Source organism: Canis lupus, chromosome 25 (genome assembly GCF_011100685.1).
Source record: "Canis lupus familiaris isolate Mischka breed German Shepherd chromosome 25, alternate assembly UU_Cfam_GSD_1.0, whole genome shotgun sequence".
Taxonomy (NCBI): domain Eukaryota; kingdom Metazoa; phylum Chordata; class Mammalia; order Carnivora; family Canidae; genus Canis; species Canis lupus.
In genome coordinates, this window is record NC_049246.1 from 44,472 (window position 1) to 69,973 (window position 25,502).

Here is a 25,502-nt window from a genome sequence, read left to right on the forward strand (position 1 = left end):
TGAAGGCAGATGCTCAACCACTGAGCCACCAGGCGTCCCCCAGGGTTTGGTTTCAAATCTAGTTTGTCTGATATAAGTACGGGTCCTCCAGCTTTCTTTTGCTGTCTATTAGCGTGATAGATGATTTTCCATCCCCTGGCTTTCAATCTGCTGGTGTCTATAGGTCTAAGGTGAGCATCTTGTAGCAGCATACAGATGGATCTTGTTGTTTTGATAAAGATTTTATTTAAGAGAGAGAGAGAGAGGCAGAAAATTAGGCAGAGAGAGAAGCAGACTCCCCACCAGGAGCCCAATATGGGACTCAATCCCAGACTCCAGGATCACACCCTGAGTCAAAAGCAGAGGCTCAACCCCTGAGCCACCCAGGCATCCCGGATCATGTTTTTTAAGCCACTCTGATACTCTTTATCTTTTGATTGGAGCATTTAGACTATCAGCATTCAGAGTGATTATTGAAAGATATGAACTTAGTGACTTTGTGTTACCTGTAGAGTTGGTGTTGCTGGTGATGTTCTCTGGTCCTTTCTAGTTTTTTGCTTTTTGGTCTCTTTTTTTCCCCCACTAGAAGAGTCCCTCTTAAAATTCCTTACTGGACTGGTTTAGTGGTCATGAACTCCTTTATTTTTTGCCTGTCTGAGAAACTCTTTATCTCTCCTTCTATGCTGAATGACAGCCTTGCTGAAGAAAGAATTCTTACAAATTGAACTCCAATAAAAAAAATTAAAAACATAAAAAAAATTTTGCTATTATGATTGAGGAAAATGGCATTTTATGTTCAGAAAATTTTAATTTCTTCCTAGGGAGATTAAATAAATTTTGATGATTATTCTTAAAAAAAACAAAAGAAAGAATTCTTGGCTGCATACTTTTCCCATTCAGCATATTGAATATTTCCTTCCACTTCCTTCTGGCTTGCCAAGTTTGTGGACAGATCTGCTGCAAACTGATTCATCTTCCCTTGTAGGTTAAGGACTACCCCCCCTAAGCCCCACCTCCACTGCTTTCAGGATTCTTTTCTTGTCTGTGTATTTTGTGACTTTGACTCTGAGGTGCCTGGGTGATGGTCAGCTTCTGTTGAATTTATTGGGAGTTCTCTGTCTCTCGATTTCAGTGTCTGTGTCCTTCCTCAGGTTATAGAAGTTTACATAATAATTCATATAAAACTTCTACCCCCTTTTCTCTCTCTTCATCTTCTGAGTCTCCTATGATAGGAATGTTATTGTTTTAATAAGTGGCTGAGTGCCCTCAGTCTGCCTCTGTGGTCCATAACCTTTCTTGTTTTTAAGGCTTCCACTTGGGACTGCATCTCAGTTATAGCATTTTTAACGTTGGCCTGACTAGATTTTAGTTCTTTTAGTTCTACAGTAAGGGATTCTCTAGTTTTCTTCTGTGCTCTTTTTCCAGCCCAGCTGCTATCTTTCTAATCATTGTTTTAAACTGTAGTTAGACATCATATATGTGTATTGATGAACTTCCTGACTGTGAGTACTACCTCATGTTATTTTTTGGAGGTGAATTTCTCCATCTCATTATTTTTTCCAGAAAAGAAAGAAGGAAGAAAAAGAAAAACCAAGAAAAACAATAACAACTGCCCTCCCCCAAAAAACACCAGATTATTTTGGCCTGGTTGTTAAAAGATTCTAAATCCCAAAATAAGAAACACAATTAAAGTACCATGTGAGTAAAAATAAGAAATATATAAGGTACATACATAAAAATTAAAATAAAGCAATTAATAAAAAAGAATCAAAGTAAATAAATGAAAAAAGCACAAAGTACAAAGGAAGCTAGACCCTACTTTCCAGGCAGAGCTGAAGCTCTGCAGCCTCTGTGATCCGACAACTTGGTGGCAGCGAGTGGTCTGTGCGGGGTCTGGGGATGGGCCTTGGCGCTGATTCTCAGGTGCACATCTGCGGGGTCAGAGGCGGGGTGGGCATCAGCGCCTCTGGCCTCCAGCGGGCGGCGCTGTGCTGCTCCCTGAGACTCGGCGCTGATGGGCGGGATGCGGGTGGGGACGCTGGGTCCTCTGGCTCTGGGGCTGAACATCCCGCCCCCCCAGTCTGCAGGGGCCTCCACAGAAGAGCCCCCAAGCCCCCGGGTCTCCGCCGCTTCTCTCAGAACCCTGCGTTCACTCTGCCTGCGTCTGAGCTTCTTTTGGTTTTGTTTTTTTTATCTCAGACTGTTGTGCCCAAGATTGTGAATCCGAGAAACCACTGAGAAGCCGACACCAATGCAAACGCACCAGGGTTTGTTTACAAGCTCGAGCTTGCGTCCAAGTACACCTGACACAGCGGAGCAGGGACTTGGACCCCGAGGTGGGTTTTAGCTGAGTTTTAAGGGCTGGTCTCAGGGACCTCCAGAAGGGCTGGAGCAATTCCTCAAGTTCTGTTTACATTTTGATATGGGGCCTTCAAGGGCATTGAGCTCTGTTCTCATTATAATAGGGGCTTCCTGCCCTAGGCCTGGGCTCAGTTCCTATGCTAATGTGGGGCTTTCAAAGACATTAAGCTGTAAACTTTTGGTTTTTTGCTGTAACTGAAGTAATGGAAATTTCAGCTCTTCTTTGCAGGGGCGTGGAATGGCTGAACGTGTGCTAACACTGGACTTAAAGTGGAATGACCTTAATTTTCTGGGCCTCCACACATCCCGTCTCCCTTTCTAGCTCCTTCCCCCTTCCCTGGAGCTCCTAAGAGAGCAATTGCAAATGACCTCTGGTGGCAGCCTGTTTTGGGGGACAGGGCCAGGGATTTGGGATCAGGAAGACCTGGAGCGCAGGCGTCCTGGCTGTGCAGCCAGATTCCATGCTGCAGACTCTTACTCCCTAAGGCTATCTTGACAACTGACTTTGTACATAAAAAAGCTCTCCTTTGTCTTTAAAAGATGAAGAGCAAGTCAAAGCGGTTTTTCTCTGCCCATCTGATTGCTCAGATTCCAAACTGAGACATATTTCCTGTTAATAAGGATAATTTACTATCCGTAGTACTATGGTTAAAATATTCTGACACACGTAATTCAGAGGGATGAGGGTTTCTCATCTCTTCACAGCTCAGTCACTCCTCAGGAAATGCATCTTTATGGATTTGGAAAGAACCGAGAGACATTAGTACCAATGGTCATATTATTAATTTAAGGATTCTTCCCTGAGGTCCCAAGAAGGCAGTTTTTCCTCGGGCTTGAGGAGGCCTCTTGGAGTGAGGTTAAAATCAGAAATTGTGAGTTTGGGTTTCAGATAATGAACTGGTTAGTTACATAAACACGGACAGGCACTTAGGTTCTTTTTGAATTTCAATTCCCTTAAAAGCTATAGAATAATTTCTAAACACCTCATTGGACTGTTGTAGGATTTCTTTATTGTTAATATAAGTTAACATTCATATGGCACATATATGTGCCAAGAATTGTGTCATGCTTCACATAAAAGAACTCATGGGATCCTCCAACAACCCTATGGGCAGATACTGTTATCTTGATGGGCCAACTAAAGGATTCGAACTCAGGAAGCCTGGCTCCAGGCCGTTATGGCCACCAGAAAATATTTATTAAGTACTTACTAACGTCCTAGATATTGTACAAATAAAGTCCAACTCTTTACTCATTAGAGCTCTATGGCACAGGCATTATTACTGTCACAGTTTTGCAGAGAAAGAAGTAGGTTCAGAGCCTAAGCTCAAGGGATTTGTCCAGAGCCCTAACAATTCAGAGGCAGAAACCTTCCTTTTCCTCATAATATTCTCCTTCCACCACTTACCTTCTCCTTTCTCTAAGTCTTAAGATAAATGTTGCTTCTTCTGGTCATCTTCTCTGAGGCCCCAGTTAGACTAAGCCTTCTTATATATGTACTTGTAGTAAGCTGTATATTTACCTTTATATTGGCTACTATAATCTTGTTTAGTTGTCTTTCTGTCACTTTTTGGTTAGTATCCGTCTCTCCCACCAGCATGGCCTGGAGGGAGCTAGGGACTGCATCTATGTCTGGTTAACTTGGTATTCCTAGGACCTTGCACATAGTAGCTATGCACCAAAGACTTAATTAATTAATGGATCCCTAAACTTCTTGAGTTGATGTTGATAAACATTAGAACATGAAATGGACAAAGATAAGAATGAAATTGCTGAATGAAATGATAAAAAGCAATTTTATCCATTCACTCATTCAGTATTTTATCAGGGGCCTACTGTGTGCCATATCTGAGCGAAGGAAAACGATACGTGATTCCATTAGGGTATTATAATAGCAACTTAAAAATTGGCCTTCTAAGGCATTTGCTATAGTTGAAAGCTCTAACTAAAAGGCTCAGTGACTAGGAAGGAACTCAATAAAATCAAAATAAAGTATTATCTGGGCAGTAATTTCCCAGTAAATTTGGTTTAATAAAAATTTCACATGAATCATTTCTTAACTGACACTGAAGCACTGTGAACTCTTTGGAAGACAAATGTCAAGGAAATAAATGTTATATGCATTGCTAATTTTAAATGCATTGCAATATGGTGTCTAATATAAAATAAGTATTTTTATCTGATTTTTGCTATTTATCATCCTTTCCTGCTTTTCAGGTTGAGGAGGCATTATACGTGTTCCTAAGTGTTTTTCTTTCCTTCTGATATAAAATTCTTACTTTGTTCTCATCGAAGGAACTCTTTAAGAATGAGGCAAAAATTAATTAAACTATCCTCAAAATGTTTTCACACTTGGAGCCTGATTCATTTAAGTCAATTTTCAAAATAAATCTTGTTTATTAGAAAAAAAAAACCAAAGATTTATAGGGAAATTGAGAAGATAGTACAGAGAATTCTCATGGACTCGCACTCAATTTCTCCAATTATCAATATCTGATATTAGTACGGTACAAATATTAGCTAATGAATCAATATCAAAATATTCGCATTAACCAAAGACCATACTTTATTCAGATTTCCTTAGTTTTTGCTAAGTTACCATCCCTCACATCACATTACACTTATCCTCATGTTTTCTTAGGCTCCTCTGGATTGTGACAGTTTTTCAGCCTTTTCTTTTTGTTGTTGAACTGGAACACTTTGAGAAGTAGAGTATTTTGTAAAATTTCCCTCAGTTGGGACATGTCTGTTTATCTCATGATTGAACTGTGATTGTGGATCATATACAGAGATATACTGCCATTTTTATTTATTTTTTTATTTTATTTTATTTTTTTAAATTTTTATTTATTCATGATAGGCACACAGTGAGAGAGAGAGAGGCAGAGACACAGGCAGAGGGAGAAGCAGGCTCCATGCACCGGGAGCCTGACGTGGGATTCGATCCCGGATCTCCAGGATCATGCCCCGGGCCAAAGGCAGGCGCCAAACCGCTGCGCCACCCAGGGATCCCCCATTTTTATTATATCATATAAAGGATAGATACTATCAACATGATTTATCAGTCTTGGTATCGATCTGATCATCTTGCTGAGGTAGTGTTTGTCAGCTTTCTCCCTAGTAAAGTGATTCTTTATTATTATTATTATTATTGTTGTTGTTATTGTTATTGTTATTATTATTATTTTAAACTTTTCATAATATATTTTGTAGAAGGAAGTTACTATGTGTATCCCACACATCAGAGTGGGAAGCTATGCTCATCAACTTGAGGGTGGAATGTCTGCACAAATTGTTTGAAATTCTTCTACATGGGAGATTTCTCTTTCTTCTGTGTTTGTTTGTCTGTTTTTCAAAGATGTTATTTATTTATTTGAGAGAGAGAGGAGAGAAAAAGCATGAGCGAGAGGGGCAGAGGGAGAGGGAGAAGCAGGTTCCCTGCTGAACAGGGAGCCTGTCTTGGGACCTGGATCACGATCTAAGGCAGAAGCTTAACTGACTGAATCACCCAGGTGCCCCTCTTTCTTTCTTTTACAATTTTTAATATTAGTATAGATTCATGGATATTTATTTTACACTTTGGGTTATAATCCAACACTACTTATTTTGTTGCTTATATTGTCTCCGCTCTGGCCACGGGAGCTCTTTCAATTGACACCTGTGTCCCTTTAACATATTTCCATCAGTATAGAGTCTTTTGTGCGTTCATAAATTTTTGAAAGACAAACTTTATGTAAATCTCATTTTTGATTGGCACTTTGTTTCTGTTTGCCTCCTTCCCTCTCCCTTCGCTGTTTCATTTCTTTATTTATTATGAACCGAAAATAGGAAGGGACATAGGATTTCAAATTTTGCTATTTTAAGGTAAATCAATTCTTCTTGGTGCCTAGCCAGTGGTTCTTAAATGTTAGTGTGCAAAAGAATAACCTGGAGAGCTTGTTAATATGGCCAGCCAACATTTTAATTTTTTTTAGGTTAAAGGAAGGGGCAGGTTAGGATTCTACATGTTAACCGGTACCCTCAGAAAATAATAATGGAGTTCTTTGAGGGCTTTGCTTTGAAAAGCAGGGAGCATGAGGGTAGATGGCTGTTCTGATACACATATTTATTATTTCTAGTGGCTTGGACCCATATACCCACCGCCTGTGATAAAAAGGGATATAGATTTGGGGATTTTCTATCGCCATAGGAGAGAACCCTTAAATACTCAGGATCTATGCTCAGAGTTAGTTTTATATTTTAGCATTTGAGTATATAAGATCCCCCGTCTTTTTGTGTTCAGTATAGAGTGTTTAGGACCCCACAGCAGCATTTTAGGTCTGAGAGGGAATTGAGGGATCATCAGCTCTGGTCCTCTCTTCTGAGGCACAGGAAAGAAACTGAGAGTTCCGGAGGATTGGATTGTCCAAGTTCACATGCTTATTGGTCGTGGAGCTAGGTCTGAAAAAGGTCTTCCTAGAGATTGTTGTATCAAGACAGACACCATTGAAATAACTAGTTTAGATAGGCTTTTGTGAAATAGACAATTTTGGGTTACTCTTTCTGCTTTTATACTTTCCCTCTCCCTCGTTTTTTGCATTTTTCCATTCTGGAACTTTGATTTGCTTTTCAGAATACTTATTTATTTGAACTGGGAAAGAATTTCAGGTCATTTTCCATTCACATTCGTAACTTTTTTATGATCTACTGAAGGCCATTTCATAAATGAATTGCTGAGGACGGCTGAGCCTTCCAGTACATTTTTTTAAATTTTAATTTAAATTTAAAAAATTTTTTATTTAAATTCAATTTGTCAACAAGTAGTATAATATCACATCACATGCCCTCCTTAATGGCCATCCCCCAGTTACACTATTCTCCCACCCACCTCCCCTTCCGCAATCCTTTGTTTCCCTGAGTTAGGAGTCTCTCATAGTTTATCTTCTGTGAGACCCAGGAAATTTAACAAAAATCCCCTACCCCTGGACAAGCAGAGCAGGACTGATTCCATTTTTTGTTACACCTGCCACCTCCTGTATGACCCCCACATAACCTGCTTATTGCTTAAGGCGCTCCCCCACCCTAGTGAAGCTGCTGGGCACACCTTAATCGGAAACACTTGCCACCTCCTGTATGACCCCCACATAACCTGCTTATTGATTAAGGCACTGCCCCACCCTAGTCAAGCCGCTGGGCACACCCTTATCGGACAGCACTTAGCCCTTCACCCTGAAGGCCAAGGGTCCTGGGGGATGGTCCTGTCCCCACGCCAGGTGGAAAGGAGATGCAGGCACCCTCCCACATCCTCAGTTCCCATCCTTGGGCCCTGCAGGCCTCTCACCATTCTAGGCAGACTGGGGGTCACAGATGTCCCCCCGACCCCCAGAGTTCACAGCATGGGGTTGCACTTAACATTTGAGGGGCTCCTGGGTGGTTCAGTCCGTTCCACGTCGACTCTTTAGTTTGGCTCAGGTCAGGATCTCGAGGTTGTGGCGTGGAGCCTTGCGTGGGGCTCGGGCTCCGTTGGGTGAGGAGTCCGCTCCAGGTTCCCCCTCTCCCTCTGCCCCTCCCTACCACACCCTCTCTCAAATAAATCTTCTAAAAATTAACATGAAGACACGTGAGCATCTTTATCCCCTCTGCAGAGGTGCCTTCGTGTGTGTAACGACCGTGTAAATGCCTTTCACGGACCCACCGGGAGTCCTACCAGAAACCCCTTTTCCTTGATATTTACTGAAGTACAGTCAACACACAATGTGACAGTAGTTTCAGGGCTACAACTAGTGACTTGACAATTCTGTGCCTTACTTAGCTCCCCCCATGAGAAGCGGCGTCACCGTCTGTCCCCGTACAAAGTTGTCACAACAGTACTGACTCTATTCCCTAGGCTGTATTTTCTAAATTCCTGTGACTTATTTTATTTACGAACTAGATGCTTATAGCTGTTACTATTGTTCATCTATGTCGCCCGTGTCCTACCCACGGCCCCTCTGTCCATCAGTCAGCAGGATCCATCACATTAACCAGAGAAAGGACATGGGGCAGCCCCGGGTGGTTCAGCGGTTTAGAGCCTGCCTTCAGCCCAGGGCATGATCCTGGAGTCCCGGGATCAAGTCCCACGTCGGGTTCCCACAATGGAGCCGCCTTTTCCCTCTGCATGTGTCTCTGCCTTTCTCTCTCTGCCTCTCTCTCTGTGTCTCTCAAGGATATATAAATAAAATCTTAAAAAAAAGAAAAAGGAGAGAAAGGACAAAAAGCATACGATCCTCTCAAGAGTTGCAGAAAAAGCATTTGACAAAATACAACATCAAAAGCATAGTGGGTTTTGAGGAAATGTCTATCAACAGAATAAAGGCCTTTAGGAAGGTCCGCAGCTGACATCATCTTCAAGGGTGAAAACCTGAAATCGTCTCCCCTAAGAGCAGGAAGAAGCCAAGGAGGTCCCCTCTCAGCACTGGAAGTCCTAATGTAGTCAACAGACAGGAAACAGCAAAGGTTCCACACCTGGAAGGGGAACGTCACACTGTCCCTATTTGCTGGAGACGCGGTACTAGAAACAGGGAACCCGAGAGCCCACACCAAAACCTGTTAGAACTAATGATTGAATTCAGTAAATTCACGGGACACCAACTGAACCTACAGAGCTCAGTAGCCTTGCTGTGTCCCGACAATGAGCACTCAGGAAGGAAATGAAGGACGTGACTCCCTTCTCAGGAGCATCACAGAGAATAAATAATGAGACTGAACCAAAGGAGCACAAGACTTGTGCACTGAGCCATACCAGGCTCTGGGAGGTCGTCCTTGGCTCGTGGGGTGGAAGCCTCATCTTGTGAAAGTGTCCGCAGTTCCTGAAGCCACCCTCGGTTTCAATGTCATTCCTATCAAAATCATGGTGGTAGATCCTAGAAATAGGAAAAAAAAAAAAAAAACCCTAACATCCGTCAGCCCCCACAAATGACCCCGGACAGCAAATCAGTATTGGAAAAGCAGGACAGAGCGGGACGCAGCACTTTCCTATTTCAAACGACGTCACAGAGACACAGGATAAAGCAGTGTGGTTCTCGGACCCCCGGCTGGCTCTGTCGGTTAAGCATCGGACTCCTGACCTCACCTCTGGTCCTGATCTCGGGGTCGTGAGTTCTAGCCCTGGGCTGGGCCATGGACGAGGTGTGGCGCCTACTTAGACCCACAGGGGGTGGTTCCAAGCTGAAGGAGCAGAACAGAGAGTCCAGAAGGAAATGTGCTCTGATACAACTGATTTTTTTTAACTTAATTTAATTTAAACCCAATTAATTAACGTATAGCGTATTATACTTTCAGAGGTAGAATTCAGGGATTCACCTGTTGGAGAGAAAAGCAGTGCTCGTGACATCACCTGCCCTCCTTCGTGCCCGTCCCCCCTTTACCCCTCCCCCCCTCCCCTCCAGCTATCTTCAGTTTGTTTCCTATGATTAAGAGATGGGGCAGCCCCGGTGGCGCGGCGGTTTAGCGCCGCCTGCAGCCCAGGGCGTGATCCTGAAGACCCTGGATCGAGTCCCACGTCAGGCTCTCTGTATGATGCCTGCTCCTCCCTCTGCCTGTGTCTCTGACTCTCTCTCTCTGTCTCTATGAATACATAAATAAAATCTTTAAAAAAAAAAGAGTCTGTATTTCCTGCATCTGTTTTCATCTTATTTGTTTTTCCTTCCCTTCACAGTAGTTCATCTGCTTTGCTTCTTTAATTCCACCTATGAATGACACCACACGGTCATTCTCTTTCCCGACTGACTTATTTCACTTAACATGATCCCTCTAGTTCTATCCGCGTCATTGCAAATGGCAAGATTTCCTTCTCTTTGATAGCTGAGTTCCATTCCTCTCTCTATGACCATCATCTATCTCCCATCCTCTTTATCCATCATCTGTCTGAAGGCACCGAGGCTCCTCCCACAGTGTGGCTACTGTGGACCCGGCTGCTGTAGACATTGGGGCGCAGGTGTCCCGGCGTTTCATTGCATCTGTATCTTCGGAGTGAGCTCCAGGCCGTGCACCTGCCGGTCGCAGGGCAGGTCTATCGGTAACTTCCTGAGGAGCCTCCACACTGTTTCCAGGGCGGCTGCACCAGCCCACGGTCCCGCCCACAGTGGAAGAGGGTTGAGTGAGTCTTGGCGGACGTGGTAAAAGTTTGGTCCACATTTCATTCGCATCCTGTGGGTTCCAATTCATTGTCCTTAAGTATTTCTGGGGAAGCCGGGTGTTGGGCTCCATTTCAGCGCGACGTTTCTGAAGCTCCTAGGTCTCAGCTGGAGCCTGGAAGGAGGCAGGTCCGGCCCTGGGTGCGGGGACCCCGCCTCCTGCAGGGCCTCCTTCAGCTCCTGAGCATCCCGCAGGGGGCGCCCGAACCCAGGCCCCGGTCAAGGGCGCACATGCGCAGTAGGCCTCGTCCGCCAACAGTAACAGGAGCCCCTCTGCGCTCTGGAGGCCTGAGGAGGACGTGGGGCCGCGTCCACGCTGACAGGAGCCCCGGCCTCCTCAGTACCCGCGGGTAGGCTTCAGGACCATGTGGGGCTGCCTCCACGGTGACAGGAGCCTGGTCTCCTCAGGACCCGCGGTGAGACTTCAGGAAGATGTGGGGCCGCGTCCTCGCTGACAGGAGCCCCGGCCTCCTTAGGACCCACGGTGAGTTTTCGGGATGACGTGGGGCTGTGTCCGCGGGGACAGGAGCCCCAGCCTCCTCAAGACCCGTGGTGAGTCTTCGGGATGACGTGGGGCCGCGTCTACGCTGACAGGAGCCCCGGCCTTCTCAGGACCCGCGGGGAGGCTTCTGGAGGATGTGAGGCATAGTCCACAGTGACAGGACCCCTCTCGTCCTCAGGACCCGCTGTCTATGACTCAGGAAGACATGGGGCCACGTCCGCCATGACAGGAGTCCAGCTTCCTCAGGACCCGCTGGAGGACCCTGGAGGCGCTGTTCAGAGTCACATCCACCTCAGCAGGGCTACTCAGAACGACAAGGTAAGTGAATGGGGAGAATTGAGATAGGGTTAGGGTTTAGGGTGAGCAATAGGTGGTTAAGGTTAGCTTAGATGATATGGATTAGTGATCATGGTTATGCGTACGAGTTACTGGTGAGGGTGAGGGATGGGGTAAGGGTCAAGAGGTAGGAGTTAAAGTAAGGTATTAGGGATTAGGAAATTGAGTTAGGGTCTGGATTAGGGTAATGTTACAGATAGGTTATAGGGTTTAGGGTTAGGGAATGGGAGGGAATACGGTTAGAGATAGAGTGGGGGATGGGGTTAGAGTTTAGGGTAAGGGGTGAAGGCAGGGTTAGGGTTGTGGGTTAGGGTTTGGGCTAGGGGTTTGGGTTAGGGTACGGGTTAGGTGTTAGGGTACGGGTTAGGTGTTAGGGTACGGGTTAGGGATTAGGGTACGGTTAGGTGTTAGGGTATGGGTTAGGGATTAGGGTACAGGGTAGGGTTAGGGTACGGGTTATGGTACGGATTAGGGTACGGGTTAGGGTATGGGTTAGGGTTAGGGTTAGGGTATGTGTTAGGGTACCGGTTAGGGTACAGGTTAGGGTACGGGTTAGGATTAGGGTACGGGTTAGGGGTTAGAGTTAGGGGTTAGGGTTAGGGTACGGGTTAGGGTTAGGGTATGGGTTAGGGTATGGATTAGGGTTAGGGTTAGGGTACGGGTTAGGGTTAGGGGTTAGGGTTAGGGTACGGGTTAGGGTTAGGGTACGGGTTAGGGTTAGGGTATGGGTTAGGCTTAGGGTTAGGGTCAGGGTACGGGTACGGGTTAGGGTTAGGGTTAGGGTTAGGGTACGGGTTAGGGTTAGGGTATGGGTTAGGGTTAGGATACGGGTTAAGGGTTAGGGTTAGGGTACGGGTTCGGGTTAGGGGTTAGGGATTAGGGTTAGGGGTTAGGGTTAGGGTGCGGGTTAGGGTACGGGTTAGGGTTAGAGTACGGGTTAGGATTAGGGTTAGGGTTAGGGTACGGGTTAGGGTTAGGGTTAGGGTACGGGTTAGGTTTAGGGTATGGGTTAGGGTTAGGGTTAGGGTACGGGTTAAGGTTAGGGTTAGGGTTAGGGTACTAGTTAGGGTTAGAGTACGGGTTAGGGTTAGGGTTAGGGTACGGGTTAGGGTTAGGGTTAGTTTATGGGTTAGGGGTAGGGTTAGTGTTAGTTTACGTGTGAGGGATACGGTTAGGGTGAGTTTTAGGGTTAGGTTAGGGTGAGGGTTTGGGTTAGGTTTAGAGACAGCGTTAGGTTTATGATTAGAGTTAGGGTTAGGTTTAGGGGTAGTTTTAGTGTTAGGGGACAGGTTATGGTTAGGGTTAGGGTAGGGTACGGTATAGGGTGAGGGTTAGGGTTAGGGTTAGTTTTGGGTTAGGATTAGGGTTCGGGTTAGGGTTAGTGTTAGGGTACCATTTATGGTTAGTGTTCGGGTTAGCGTTTGGGTTGGGGTTAGTGTAAGGGTTAGGGCACGGGTTAGGATTAGGGTACGGGTTACGGTTAGGGTTTTTTTTTTTTTTTTAATTTTTATTTATTTATGATAGTCACACAGAGAGAGAGAGAGAGGCAGAGACACAGGCAGAGGGAGAAGCAGGCTCCATGCACCTGGAGCCCGACGTGGGATTCGATCCCGGGTCTCCAGGATCGTGCCCTGGGCCAAAGGCAGGCGCTAAACCGCTGCGCCACCCAGGTATCCCACGGTTAGGGTTTGGTTAGGGTTAGGGTACGGGTTAGGGTAAGGGTTAGGGTTAGGTTTAGGGTTAAGTGTTGAGGTTAAGGGTTATGGATAGCATTAGTGTTTCAGGGTTAGGGGTTAAGGGTAGTGTTAGGGTTAGGGTTAGGGTTAGGGTTAGGGGTTTGGGTTAGGGTTAGGGGTTAGGTTTTGGGTTAGGTATAGGGTTAGTGTTAAGGGTTCGGGTTAAGGGTCAGGGTTAGGGTCAGGTTTAGGGGTTATGGTTTAGGGGTTAGGTTTAGGGTTAAGGGTTAGGGGTTAGGGTTAGGGTTGTGGTTAGGGTTAGGAATTAGGTTTAGGGTTTGGGTTAGGGTTAGGGTTAGTGTTAAGGGTTAGGGTTAAGGTTTAGGGTTAGGGTTAGGGGTTTGGATTAGGGTTAGGGGTTAGGTTTTGGGTTAGGGTTAGGGTTAGGGTTAGGGTTAAGGGTTCGGGTTAAGGGTCAGGGTTAGGGTCAGGTTTAGGGTTTATGGGTTAGGGGTTAGGTTTAGGGTTAGGGGTTAGGGTTAGGGTTACGGTTAGGGTTAGGAATTAGGTTTAGGGTTAGGGTTAGGGTTAGGGTTAGTGTTAAGGGTTAGGGTTAAGGTTTAGGGTTAGGGTTAGGGGTTTGGGTTAGGGATAGGGTTAAGGTTAGGGGTTAGGGGTAAGGGTTAGGTTTAGGGTTGGGGTTGGGTTTGGTGTTGGGTTGGTTTTAGGATTAGGGTTAGGTTTAGAGTTAGGGGTTAGGGTTAGGTTTAGGGATAGGGGTTGGGTTAGGGTTAGGGTTAGGGTTAGGGTTAGGGTTAGGGTTAGGGGTTAAGGGTTAGGGTTATGGTTAGGGTACTGTTTAGGGTTAGGGTAGGATACGGGTTATTGTACAGTTAGGATACGGTTTAGGGTTAGGGTATGATACGGGATAGTGTACGGTTAGGATATGGTTTAGGGTTAGGGTATGGTTTAAGGTTAGGTTAAGGGTTAGGGTTAGGGTACGGGTTACAGTACAGGTTAGGGTTAGTGTTAGGTTTAGGGTATGGGTTAGGGTTAGGGTTAGGGTACAGGATAGGGTTAGGGTTAGGGTACGGGTTATGTTTAGGGTTAGGGTTAGGGTATGGGTTAGGGTTAGGTTACGGGTTAGGGTTAGGGATAGGGTTAGGTTACGGGTTAGTGTATGAGTTAGGGTTCGGGTTAGGTTTAGGGTTAGGTTTAGGGTTAAGGTTAGGGTTAGTGTTAGGGTTAGGTTTAGGGTTAGGGTTAGGGTTAGGGTTAGGGTCCGGGTTAGTGTAAGTGTTAGGGTTAGGTTTACTGTACGGGATAGGGTTAGGGTTAGGGTACGGGTTAGGGTTAGGTTTAGGGTACGGGTTAGAGTTAGGGTACAGGTTAGTGTTCGGTTTAGGTTATGGGTGAGTGTTAGGGTTAGGGTAGGGTTAGTGTATGGGTTAGGTTTCAGGTTAGGTTTAGGGTTATGTTTAGATTTAGGGGTTAGGGTTAGTGTTAGGGTTAGGGTTAGGGTGAGGGGTAGGGTTAGGGTTAGGGTTAGGGGTTAGGGTTAGGTTTAGGGTAGGTTTAGGGTTAATTGTTAGGTTTAAGGGTTAGGGGGATCCCTGGGTGGCGCAGCAGTTTGGCGCCTGCCTTTGGCCCAGGGCGCGATCCTGGAGACCCGGGATCGAATCCCACGTCGGGCTCCCGGTGCATGGAGCTTGCTTCTCCCTCTGCCTGTGTCTCTGCCTCTCTCTCTCTCTGTGACTATGATAAATAAATAAAAATAAAAAATTTATAAAAAAAAAGAGAAAAAAAAAGAAGGGTTAGGGATAGGATGTGGGTTAGGGGTTGGGGTAGGGTTTGGGTTAAGGGTTAGTGTTAAGGGTTAGGGTTAGGGGTTAGGGCTAGGGTTAGGGCTTAGGTTTAGGGTTAGTGTTAATGTTAGGGTTAAGGTTAGGGGTTAAGGTTAGGGTTAGGGGATAGGTTTAGGGTTTGGGTTAGTGTTAGGATTAGGGTTAGGGTATGGGTTAGGGTATGGGTTAGGGTACCGGTTAAGGTTGGGGTACAGGTTAGTGTTAGGGTACCTGTTAGGGTTAGGGTATGGGTTAGGGTTAGGGTACGGATTAAGTTTAGGGTTAGTGTTTGGGTTAGGGTTAGGGGTTAGGGTTTGGGTTAGGGTTAGGCTTAGGGCTAGGGTTAAGGGTTAGGGTTAAGGGTTAGGGTTAGGATAGGTTTAGTGTTAGGGGTTAAGCGTTAGGGTTTAGGGTTAGGGATTTGATTCAAATCGATTCTTTTCAATTCGATTTGTTTCGATTCAATTCTTTTCAATTCGAATCAATTCGATTCAATTGTTTCAATTCGATTCTTATCGATTCGATTCTTTTCGATTCAATAGATTCTTTTCTATTCGATTCAATTTGATTCGATTCAATTTGATTCGATTCGATTCTTTTCGATTCGATTCGTCTTTTTGATTCGATTTGTTTCAATCAATTCTTTTCAGTTTGATTCGATTCAAATCTTTTCAATGCGATTCAATTCGATTCTTTACGATTCGATTCTATTCTTTTCAATTCGACTCGATTTTTTCGATTCGATTCGATTCTTTTCCATTCGATTTCATTCGATTCTGTTCGATATGATTCGATTCTATTCTTTTCTATTCGATTCTCTTTGATTCGATTCGATTCTATTCTTTTCGATTCGATTCGATTTTTTCGATTCGATTCAATTCCTTTTGATTCGATTGAATTCGATTCAAATCTTTTGTTTCGATTCTATTTTCGATTCGATTCGATTCTTTTCGATTTGATTCAATTTGATTCGAATCTTTTCAAATCGATTCTATTCTTTTCGATTCGATTTGATTCTTTCCAATTCGATTCGATTCTTTTTGATTCGATTCTTTTCGATTCGATTCGGTTCAATTCTGTTCGATTCGATTCGATTCAATTCGATACTTTTTGATTCGATTCTATTCGATTCGATTCTTTTCGATTTGATCGATTCTTTTCGATTCGATTCAATTTGATCTTTTCGATTCGATTCGATTATTTTTGATTCGACTCAATTCGATGGTTTGATTCGTTTATTTTCAATTCGATTTGATTCTATTCTTTTCGATTCGATTCAAGTCTTTTTGATTCGATTCGTTTCAATCGATTCTTTTCAGTTCGATTTGATTCAAATCTTTTCAATGCGATTCAATTCGATTCTTTACGATTCGATTCGATTCTTTTCAATTCGACTCGATTTTTTCGATTCGATTAGATTCTTTTCCATTTGTTTTGATTCGATTCTGTTCAATATGATTCGATTCTATTCTTTTTGATTCGATTCGATTTTTTCGATTAGATTCGATTCTTTTCGATTTGATTCAATTCGATTCGAATCTTTTCGAATCGATTCTATTCTTTTCGATTCGATTCGATTCTTTTCAATTCAATTCGATTCTTTTTGATTCGATTATTTTCGATTCGATTCGGTTCAATTCTGTTCGATTCGATTCAATTCAATTCGATTTGATTCGATACTTTTTGATTCGATTCTTTTCGATTCGATTAGATTCTTTTCAATTTGATCGATTCTTTTCAATTCGATTCGATTCAATTCGATTCAATTTGATCTTTTCGATTCGATTCGATTATTTTTGATTCGACTCAATTCGATGGTTTGATTCAATTATTTTCGATTCGATTTGATTCGATTCTTTTCGATTCGATTCTTTTCGATTCAATTTGATTCTATTCGAATATTTTCGATTCGATTCGATTGCATTAGGTTCGATTATTTTTGATTCAATTCGATTCGATTTTTTTATTTGATTCGATTCATTTCAGTTCGATCCGATTATTTTTGATTTGAATCGATTCGATTCTTTTCAATTCGATTCTTTTTGATTCAATTCGATTATTTTCGATTCAATTCGACTGTTTTCGATTCATTTCAATTCTATTATTTTCGATTCGATTCAATTCGATGCGAATCGATTATTTTCGATTCGATACGATTCGATTATTTTCGATTCTATTTGATTTGATTCGATTCTTTTCGATTTGATTTGATTATTTTCAATTGGATTATTTTCGATTCGATTCGATTATTTTGATTCAATTCGATTCGATGCAATTATTTTCGTTTCTTTTTTTTTTTTTTTTATTTATTGGTGTTCAATTTACTAACATACAGAATACCCAGTGCCCGTCACCCATTCACTTCCACCCCCCGCCCTCCTCCCCTTCTACCACCCCTAGTTCGTTTCCCAGAGTTAGCAGTCTTTACGTTCTGTCTCCCTTTCTGATATTTCCCACACATTTCTTCTCCCTTCCCTTATTTTCCCTTTCACTATTATTTATATTCCCCAAATGAATGAGAACATATAATGTTTGTCCTTCTCTGACTGACTTACTTCACTCAGCATAATACCCTCCAGTTCCATCCACGTTGAAGCAAATGGTGGGTATTTGTCATTTCTAATAGCTGAGTAATATTCCATTGTATACATAAACCACATCTTCTTTATCCATTCATCTTTCGTTGGACACTGAGGCTCCTTCCACAGTTTGGCTATAGTGGCCATTGCTGCTAGAAACATCGGGGTGCAGGTGTCCTGGCGTTTCATTGCATTTGTATCTTTGGGGTAAATCCCCAACAGTGCAATTGCTGGGTTGTAGGGCAGGTATATTTTTAACTGTTTGAGGAACCTCCACACAGTTTTCCAGAGTGGCTGCACCAGTTCACATTCCCACCAACAGTGTAAGAGGGTTCCGTTTTCTCCGCATCCTCTCCAACATTTGTTGTTTCCTGCCTTGTTAATTTTCCCCATTCTCACTGGTGTGAGGTGGTATCTCATTGTAGTTTTGATTTGTATTTCCCTGATGGCAAGTGATGCAGAGCATTTTCTCATATGCATGTTGGCCATGTCTATGTCTTCCTCTGTGAGATTTCTGTTCATGTCTTTTGCCCATTTCATGATTGGATTGTTTGTTTCTTTGGTGTTGAGTTTAATAAGTTCTTTATAGATCTTGGAAACTAGCCCTTTATCTGATATGTCATTTGCAAATATATTCTCCCATTCTGTAGGTTGTCTTTGAGTTTTGTTGACTGTATCCTTTGCTGTGCAAAAGCTTCTTATCTTGATGAAGTCCCAATAGTTCATTTTTGCTTTTGTTTCTTTTGCCTTCGTGGATGTATCTTGCAAGAAGTTACTATGGCCGAGTTCAAAAAGGGTGTTGCCTGTGTTCTTCTCTAGGATTTTGATGGAATCTTGTCTCACATTTAGATCTTTCATCCATTTTGAGTTTATCTTTGTGTATGGTGAAAGAGAGTGGTCTAGTTTCATTCTTCTGCATGTGGATGTCCAATTTTCCCAGCACCATTTATTGAAGAGACTGTCTTTCTTCCAATGGATAGTCTTTCCTCCTTTATCGAATATTAGTTGCCCATAAAGTTCAGGGTCCACTTCTGGATTCTCTATTCTGTTCCACTGATCTATGTGTCTGTTTTTGTGCCAGTACCACACTGTCTTGATGACCACAGCTTTGTAGTACAACCTGAAATCTGGCATTGTGATGCCCCCAGATATGGTTTTCTTTTTTAAAATTCCCCTGGCTATTCGGGGTCTTTTCTGATTCCACACAAATCTTAAAATAATTTGTTCTAACTCTCTGAAGAAAGTCCATGGTATTTTGATAGGGATTGCATTAAACGTGTATATTGCCCTGGGTAACATTGACATTTTCACAATATTAATTCTGCCAATCCATGAGCATGGAATATTTTTCCATCTCTTTGTGTCTTCCTCAATTTCTTTCAGAAGTGTTCTATAGTTTTGAGGGTATAGATCCTTTACATCTTTGGTGAGGTTTATTCCTAGGTATCTTATGCTTTTGGGTGCAATTGTAAATGGGATTGACTCCTTAATTTCTCTTTCTTCAGTCTCATTGTTAGTGTATAGAAATGCCACTGACTTCTGGGCATTGATTTTGTATCCTGCCACGCTACCGAATTGCTGTATGAGTTCTAGCAATCTTGGGGTGGAGACTTTTGGGTTTTCTATGTAGAGTATCATGTCATCGGCGAAGAGAGAGAGTTTGACTTCTTCTTTGCCAATTTGAATGCCTTTAATGTCTTTTTGTTGTCTGATTGCTGAGGCTAGGACTTCCAGTACTATGTTGAATAGCAGTGGTGAGAGTGGACATTCCTGTCTTGTTCCTGATCTTAGGGGAAAGGCTCCCAGTGCTTCCCCATTGAGAATGATATTTGCTGTGGGCTTTTCATAGATGGCTTTTAAGATGTCGAGGAATGTTCCCTCTATCCCTACACTCTGAAGAGTTTTAATCAGGAATGGATGCTGTATTTTGTCAAATGCTTTCTCTGCATCCAATGAGAGGATCATATGGTTCTTGGTTTTTCTCTTGCTGATATGATGAATCACATTGATTGTTTTACGGGTGTTGAACCAGCCTTGTGTCCCAGGGATAAATCCTACTTGGTCATGGTGAATAATTTTCTTAATGTACTGTTGGATCCTATTGGCCAGTATCTTGTTGAGAATTTTTGCATCCATGTTCATCAGGGATATTGGTCTGTAATTCTCCTTTTTGGCGGGGTCTTTGTCTGGCTTTGGAATTAAGGTGATGCTGGCTTCATAGAACGAATTTGGAAGTACTCCATCTCTTTCTATCTTTCCAAACAGCTTTAGGAGAATAGGTATGATTTCTTCTTTAAACGTTTGATAAAATTCCCCTGGGAAGCCATCTGGCCCTGGACTCTTGTGTCTTGGGAGGTTTTTGATGACTGCTTCCATTTCCTCCCTGGTTATTGGCCTGTTCAGGTTTTCTATTTCTTCCTGTTCCAGTTTTGGTAGTTTGTGGCTTTCCAGGAATGCGTCCATTTCTTCTAGATTGCCTAATTTATTGGCGTATAGCTGTTCATAATATGTTTTTAAAATCGTTTGTATTTCCTTGGTGTTGGTAGTGATCTCTCCTTTCTCATTCATGATTTTATTAATTTGAGTCTTCTCTCTCTTCTTTTTAATAAGGCTGGCTAATGGTTTATCTATCTTATTAATTCTTTCAAAGAACCAACTCCTGGTTCTGTTGATCTGTTCCACAGTTCTTCTGGTCTCGATTTCGTTGAGTTCTGCTCAAATCTTTATTAACTCCCTTCTTCTCTTGGGTGTAGGATCTATTTGCTGTTTTTTCTCTAGCTCCTTTATGTGTAAGGTTAGCTTTTGTATTTGAGTTCTTTCCAGTTTTTGAATGGATGCTTGTATTGCGATGTATTTCCCCCTTAGGACTGCTTTTGCTGCATCCCAAAGATTTTGAACGGTTGTATCTTCATTCTCATTAGTTTCCATGAATCTTTTTAATTCTTCCTTAATTTCCTGGTTGACCCTTTTATCTTTTAGCAGGATGGTCCTTAACCTCCATGTGTTTGAGGTCCTTCCAAACTTCTTGTTGTGATTTAGTTCTAATTTCAAGGCATTATGGTCCGAGAATATGCAGGGGACAATCCCAATCTTTTGGTATCGGTTCAGACCCGATTTGTGACCCAATATGTGGTCTATTCTGGAGAAAGTTCCGTGTGCGCTTGAGAAGAATGTGTATTCAGTTGAGTTTGGATGTAAAGTTCTGTAGATATCTGTGAAATCCATCTGGTCCAGTGTATCATTTAAAGCTCTCGTTTCTTTGGAGATGTTTTGCTTAGAAGACCTATCGAGTATAGAAAGAGCTAGATTGAAGTCACCAAGTATAAGTGTATTATTATCTAAGTATTTCTTCACTTTGGTTAATAATTGATTTATATATTTGGCAGCTCCCACATTCGGAGCATATATATTGAGGATTGTTAAGTCCTCTTGTTGAATAGATCCTTTAAGTATGATATAGTGTCCCTCTTCATCTCTCACTACAGTCTTTGGGGTAAATTTTAGTTTATCTGATATAAGGATGGCTACCCCTGCTTTCTTTTGAGGACCATTCGAATGGTAAATGGTTCTCCAACCTTTTATTTTCAGGCTGTAGGTGTCCTTCTGTCTAAAATGAGTCTCTTGTAGATAGCAAATAGATGGGTCCTGCTTTTTTATCCAGTCTGAAACCCTGCGCCTTTTGATGGGGTCATTAAGCTCGTTCACATTCAGAGTTACTATTGAGAGATATGAGTTTAGTGTCATCATGATATCTATTCAGTCTTTGTTTTTGTGGACTGTTCCACTGAACTTCTTCTTAAAGGGGAATTTTAAGAGGCCCCCTTAAAATTTCTTGCAGAGCTGGTTTGGAGGTCACATATTCTTTTAGTTGCTGCCTGTCTTGGAAGCTCTTTATCTCTCCTTCCATTTTGAATGAGAGCCTTGCTGGATAAAGTATTCTTGGTTGCATGTTCTTCTCATTTAAGACCCTGAATATATCCTGCCAGCCCTTTCTGGCCTGCCAGGTCTCTGTGGAGAGGTCTGCTGTTACCCTAATACTCCTCCCCATAAAAGTCAGGGATTTCTTGTCTCTTGCTGCTTTAAGGATCTTCTCCTTATCTTTGGAATTTGCAAGCTTCACAATTAAATGTCGAGGTGTTGAACGGTTTTTATTGATTTTAGGGGGGGATCTCTCTATTTCCTGGATCTGAATGCCTGTTTCCCTTCCCAGATTAGGAAAGTTTTCAGCTAGAATTTGTTCAAATACATATTCTGGCCCTCTGTCCCTTTCGGCGCCCTCGGGAACCCCAATTAAACGTAGGTTTTTCTTCCTCAGGCTGTCGTTTATTTCCCTTAATCTATCTTCATGGTCTTTTAATTGTTTGTCTCTTTTTTCCTCAGTTTCCCTCTTTGCTATCAACTTGTCTTCTATGTCACTCACTCGTTCTTCCACCTCGTTAACCCTCGTCGTTAGGACTTCTAGTTTGGATTGCATCTCATTCAATTGATTTTTAATTTCTGCCTGATTAGCTCTAAATTCTGCAGTCATGAAGTCTCTTGAGTCCTTTATACTTTTTTCTAGAGCCACCAGTAGCTGTATAATAGTGCTTCTGAATTGGCTTTCTGACATTGAATTGTAATCCAGATTTTGTAACTCTGTGGGAGAGAGGACTGTTTCTGATTCTTTCTTTTGAGGTGAGGTTTTCCTTCTAGTCATTTTGCTCAGTGCAGAGTGGCCAAAAGCAAGTTGTATTGGGAAAAAGAGAAAAAGAGAGGAGAGAAAGAAGGAAAGAAAAGAGAAAGAGAAAAAAAAAGGGGAAGAAAAAGAAAAAAAAAAAAAACGAAAAAAAAAAAAAAAAAGAAAAAGAGAAAGAAAAAGAAAGGAGAAAAAAAAAGGGGGTGGGGGAAGGAAACAAATCAAAAAGCAAAACAAAACAGAAACAAAAACAAAAACAAAAACAAACAAACAAAAAAAGAACCACCGGCGAGTATCTTCTGATTCTGTGTACTTTAAGTCCCTTGGCTTCTCCTGGAAGTTGTCCGTCTAGCTGGTGTTCTGGGGGAGGGGCCTGTTGTGCTGATTCTCAGGTGTTAGCAGTTGGGGGAGCTGTTGTGCCCCTGCCTGGTGCAGGGCTCAGTGGGGGTTGTTTACCCCGTGAGGCCGCAGGAGGAACAACCCCAGTGGCGGGGCAGCTCTGGAAACCTGGATTCAGCTCCGGCAGGAACTCCGTCTGCAGGGCCTGGAGGCTCCGGGGCGGGGCCGCTGATCTGCTCAGCTGGGGCAGGAGCGTCCTCGCTGTCCTGGGCCCTCCCGGCCTCTGCCTGTCCCGGGGGAGGCGGGATCCTGGGCTGTGTCCCGGCGCCCTGTGCTCCGGAGCCTGCGCTGGTGGATTCGCGCTCCCGGGCCGCGCAACCCCAACCGCGGAGCCGCCGCCCGAGCCCCTCCGAGCTGCTCCCGGGGCCGCGCAGCCCCCTCCGCGGAGCCGCCGCCCGAGCCCCTTCAGCTGCTCCGGGTCCCGCCGGGTCCCGCCGTGCGCGCTGCAGCCCTTAGGGAGCTCGGCGCACTCTCCTGGGCGCGCAGTTGCTGTTACTGTCCCCGGGAGCCCGAGGGCATCCCCTCCCTTCTGGGTCCTGCTCCAACTCCCCGCGAGCCCCTTTCCGCCCGGGAAGGTCGGTGCAGCTCCTGCTCCTCCGGGACGGGGCTCTCCTGTCCTGGGGACACTCGCCCCGGCCTCAGCCCGGCTCCTCGCGGGGCCCCTTCCCCTTGGAGGCCTTTGTTTCTTTACTTCTTTTTCCCCGTCTTCCTACCTTGATAGAAGCGCGAACTCTTCTCACTGCAGCATTCCAGCTGGTCTCTCTTTAAATCTCAGGCCGAATTCATAGATTTTCAGGATAATTTGAAGGTTTTCTAGGTAGTTTGGTGGAGACAGGTGATTTGGGGACCCTACTCTTCCGCCATCTTGCTCCTCCCCTCTATTTTCGTTTCAATTCAAATCAATTTGCTTATCTTTGATTCAATTTGATTGGATTCGATTCCATTATTTTCGATTCGATTCAATTATTTTTTATTCGATTCGATTCTTTTATTTTTGATTCAATTCGGTTCGATTTGAATCGATTATTTTCGATTCAATTTGATTTGATTCGGTTCGATTATTTTCGATTCGATTAAAATATTTTTGATTCGATTTGATTTGATTATTTTCGAATCAATTCGGTTCAATTTGATTCGATTATTTTAGATTCAATTCGGTTCGATTCGATTCGATTATTTTAGATTCAATTCGGTTCGATTCGGTTCGATTATTTTCGATTTGATTTGATTCGATTCGATTATTTTAGATTTGATTCAATTGGATTAGTTTAGATTATTTTCGATTCGTTTCGATTCTTTTCAATTCAATTCAATTATTTCCGATTCGATTCGATGCGAATTGATTATTTTCGATTCGATTACAATCGATTCAATTCGATTATTTTTGATTCGATTCGATTCGATTCTTTTCAATTCGATTCAATTCTTTTCAATTCGATTCGTTTCTTTTCAATTCGATTCAATATTTATGATTCGAATCGACTCAATTCTTTTCGATTCGATTATTTTAGATTCGATTCGATTATTTTCGATTCGATTTGATTATTTTCGATTCGATTCAATTCGATTATTTTCGATTCGATTCAATGTGAATCGATTATTTTCGAATCGATTCATTTTAATTCGATTCGATTCGATTCAATTCGATTTTATTATTTTCAATTCGATTCGATTATTTTTTATTTGATTCGATTCGATTATTTTTGATTCGATTCGGTTTGATTATTTTTGATTCAATTCGATTTATTCGATTATTTTCTATTCGATTCGATTCTTTTCGATTTGATTCGATTGTTTTCGTTTCCATTCTATTTAATTGTTTTCGATTTGATTGATTCGAATCAATTATTTTCGATTCGATTCGATTCTCATCAATTCCATTCTTTTTTTTAATTCCATTCTTTTCCATTCGATTCGATTCGATTCTTTTCGATTCGATTTGATTATTCGATTCGATTATTATCGATTCAATTTGATTCGATTCTTTTTGATTCAATTCGATGATTCAATTCGATTATTATCGATTCGATATGATTCGATTCTTTTCGATTCGATTTGATTATTTTCGATTCGATTCGATTATTTTCGATTCAATTTGATTCAATTATTTTCTATTTGATTCGATTCGATGCATATCGATTATTTTCGATTCGATTCGATTATTTTCGATTCAATTAAATACGATTCTATTCTTTTCGATTCGATTCTTTTTGATTTGATATGATTCGATTTGATTCTTTTCTATTTGATTCGATTCAATTAGATTCTTTTCAATTCGATCGATTCGATTCGATATTTTCGAATCGATTCGATTCTTTTTGATTCGATCTATTCGATTCTTTTCGATTCAGTTCGATTCGATTCGATTCTTTTCGATTTGATTCGATTCTTTTCCACTCGATCTGATTTGATTCGTTTGATTTTTTCTGATTCATTTCTATTCGAATCTATTCGATTCCTTTCGATTCAATTCGATTCGATTTGATTCTTTTTGATTCAAATAGATTCGATTCAATTCCATTCGATTCGATTCTTTTCAATTCGATTCGGTTCGATTCTTTTCGATTAGATACGATTCGATTCTTTTCAATTCGATTCAACTCAACTCGATTCTTTTCGATTTGATTTTTTCGATTCGATTCTTTTCGTTTTGATTAGATTCTTTTCGTTTCGATTAGATTCTTTTCGATTTTATTTGATTCGATTCTTTTCAATTCGATTCGGTACTTTTCGATTCGATTCTTTTCGATTCAATTCATTTGGAATCTATTCTATTCGGTTCAATTTGATTCGATTCGATACGATTCTTTTCGATTGTATTCGATTCGATTCTTTTCGGTTCTATTCGATTCGATTCTTTTTGATTCAATTCGATATGATTCGATTCTTTTCGATTCCATTAGATACGATTCGATTCTTTTCGATGCTATTCAATTTGATTCTTTTCGATTCGATTCGATTCGTTTCGATGCTATTCAATTCGATTTTTTTCGATTTG

The 25,502-nt window shown here is 42.4% G+C and overlaps 1 long non-coding RNA gene across 1 annotated transcript in view; it reads left to right on the forward strand.

The window, feature by feature from the left end:
• The first annotated feature begins 2,002 nt into the window (after window positions 1–2,002).
• LOC119865888 overlaps window positions 2,003–25,502 on the forward strand; it is an 86,448-nt gene continuing 62,948 nt past the window's right edge. Inside the window, exons 1-2 of the long non-coding RNA XR_005378299.1 lie at window positions 2,003–2,315; window positions 11,174–11,313. This is a non-coding gene — a long non-coding RNA (uncharacterized LOC119865888). The remainder of the gene's footprint in view (window positions 2,316–11,173; window positions 11,314–25,502) is intronic.